The following is a 3179-nucleotide window of genomic DNA, read 5'->3' as shown; positions in this document are numbered from 1 at the left end:
CACATGAATAAAGCCGAGCAATGTGAAAAAAGGTTATTTTCATCTTCAGCCAAGAATCTCAATCTTACTCAAAAGCAACACCAATAAACAAAATAAAAATGCTTCAAAATAATATGCTTGCCTGTAATACAATGTCACTTCTCCTCCTAATCATTCCCAGAGACTGGTAAACAACTAAGATTCCCAGAGTTCTGGAGAACAGCTAAGCGCAGAAAACTGTCAGCCAAGCAATGTATACTTGCTATCTAGTAACTGAGTGTTTTGTACCATCCTACCAATCCTGTGTCTGGGCACACATTTCTCCCTCCCCCCTTTACAAAAATAAAAGAGAATAAATTGCTAGCATTTCCCCATGTTTTTGTGGCATGGTAACAAAGGTTTGTGGCACCTCTAACGCTGGCATCCTGGCAGTTCTGCAATTGGACTCCTTTATCTGATTATGCCAGCACAGTGCTACAACAGGATCCCAGGAAAAGCCAAGTAGGGTGAGCAAAACATCTCCTGCAATGAAAGTTCAGATCCCCTCCTGAACCACAGAGTAGCAAAATGCAGCCAGTTTTGAAATGGCTTTTCTCAATCACAGATACGATATCACTGGCACAGAAATACATTGAAATTGCTTCTAACTGCCAGCCCAAGGTTTTGTCAGTATGCTGTCAACAAGGGACTCACTTCACATGGAAACTGGGGCTGCATCTTCATTTGGAAAGCCTCTTACACATGAAATGCCAAGAGGAATGCAGTCAGAGGTTTTGGGGGAAGATAGGAGATTCAGGGTTCTCCTGAAGTTCCAGGTTTTGAGGACCTTCTGAGAGAAAAAAGCAATAAAATATATAATATTATGTGAATAATATGTTGGAAGCAAATTCTAACCTGCTTCTCCCAAAACATTGCTTTGTAATCTGAGATAAACAATGTATGAAGTTTTGTATCAGTGTTGGGGATAACATTTGATTAAAGATACCTTGGTTGATTAGTCTTATTAATTTCTTTAATCAGCTTTAAATCAATTGACCTTCCCTAATTCTAAGGGAAGTGGGGAGAAAAATTATTTCTTTATTTTTACATGATGCAAGCAAAGGTTTCAGGAAAGACTCTTGGGGGACAGAGAAAAGGGGCATTTGTTTTGAAATTTTGCTTCTTCTTTTAAAATAATATATAAAAAATGCCTGACTAATGGGTCATTTTTAACTGGCCTAAAATCATGTTATTTTTCTAATAAGAAAAATGCAGTAGAAAAACATTCCACCCACCTACCCCTCTGTCATTTCTGACTGAAGGAACCAAAGTTTCATTCTCCTTTAAATCCCAGGAATATGGTCCATTCATTTATTACATGAAAAAAGACTGTTGGAACTGAAATTCAGAAGAGTAAATATACTCCTTTTTTAAAAAAATGACTTAAATAATACACATTCAGTTCATTGTCATTATTAATCTTTTGCCTTCAATGTAGGAGGTACTTATGAACATTGTTAATAGTGTTCTGTTAGTACATCTTTTATATTAGAGGTACTATATGTCCAAAGTGGTGGATGAAGATGAGCTATTCACCACAATATCCCAAATAATGAAAGTTTAACCTCCTCTTTATACCCCACCTCTTTCATTAGATGGTCTTTGTGTTTCTAAATCTGGCATCATCATAATGAGAATCTCACCATATATGATGAAAACTGTGGTCAAAATCCTATCTTCCCTTCTGTCTAGGAAAGAAAGACTGAAATGAATAAGGTTCAAGAGTAGACTGGGGAAGAAGGTGGGGAGGACAGGCAGCAGTCAGTTTCCAAATTTCCAGTTTTCTGTGCCAGGTACCTAGCTCACTCACTATTTTGTGCTTTGTTCTGTCACACAACATGCTAAACCAGTGTTTCTCAACCTTGGCAACTTTAAGACATGTGAACTTCAACTCCCAGAATTCCCCAATCAGCATGCTGACTGGGGAATTCTAGGAGTTGAAGTCCACATGTTTTAAAGTTGCCAAGGTTGAGAAACACTGTGCTAAGACATAAACCAGATGTGCAAACAATATGGCCTGCAAGCAGCCCTGTTTGATGCCCTCAGAATATCCTCTGAGTGGATGGGGGCATTTTTAATCCCTCCCCCCCCCCCCAGTTTAATGGTGTTAAGGGGCAAATAGGGCTCCAGAAGCCTTGTGAGTAGTGACACATCCATTTTATATCTTATAAATCCTCCAGCTCTCCCCTTACAATGGGTTCTGCCTGGTACCTCTTGAACCAAAGGAAGTTATACAGTACATTCATGCAATAAGCCACAATTTGCAAAATACTGCAAAAGAACATCACATAAATATATACACTAATCACTCATTCATTCATTATCTGAAAGGTCTAGAAAGTTTAAGGCACCTATTTAGTCCCATAAAATGTGATCCAACCCTAAAAATTACACTGGGGGTTGCAAAATGGGAGCTGGTAGGCTGTACAAGACCTGTGGGTCACAATGTTTGTATGACGGAAGTGGAAGGAAGGTCATAAATCCGGTGCAGTCACGTGTTTTGTTTAGTCACCGCAGTGCTTAGTGATGGAGTTGCCAGTCCCAGTTGTGGTTGGTAAGTGAGGACTACCTGTACATTTGATTTAAACAGAAATAACAGACTGTACTCAGTAATGTCCTCTCTGTTATAGAAGGCTTATCCAGTGCCCACTTGTTTATGTGAAAGGAGGAGGGAAGGTGCTTTTATCTGATTCCTTCTTTATCTGCTCTGTCCCCTCCAAATCTGCCAAGAATTTTGTTGGACTACCATATCTGGGCTGGGAAAAGACAGATGAATCCTAGATGGCTGCAGAGAGCCAGCATTCTCAATATTTTTTTGCTGTTATCTAGTGGCTGGCTGGAATGTTGCAGCTGAGATACAGTAGCCCTGAAAAAAGCATGGGATGAAATATAGGAGAAAGGAGGACAGAAGAAAGGGAGAATTTCTGAAAATCATCTCCCTTCTTTGACTCTGGATCAAATCAAAGGTGGGACACAAGGGGGTGCAGTAAAAACTTGGGTGAAACTCTGTGGATCCAAACCTCTAAGATACAAAGAGTCATCCTCGATGGGTACAGGGCAATAATACAGAGTTGAGGGTTGTATATTAATCCCCATTCCTTCCTCTTATATAAACCCTTACATGCAAGCAAAATGACCAACAGGGATTGTATCCATTGTAA

The sequence above is a fragment of the Python bivittatus genome, unplaced genomic scaffold, assembly GCF_059951505.1.
Source record: "Python bivittatus isolate LINGU-HERP-01145 unplaced genomic scaffold, Pbiv_v1 ctg000480_np1212, whole genome shotgun sequence".
Taxonomy (NCBI): Eukaryota; Metazoa; Chordata; class Lepidosauria; order Squamata; family Pythonidae; genus Python; species Python bivittatus.
This window is presented reverse-complemented; position numbering follows the sequence as displayed.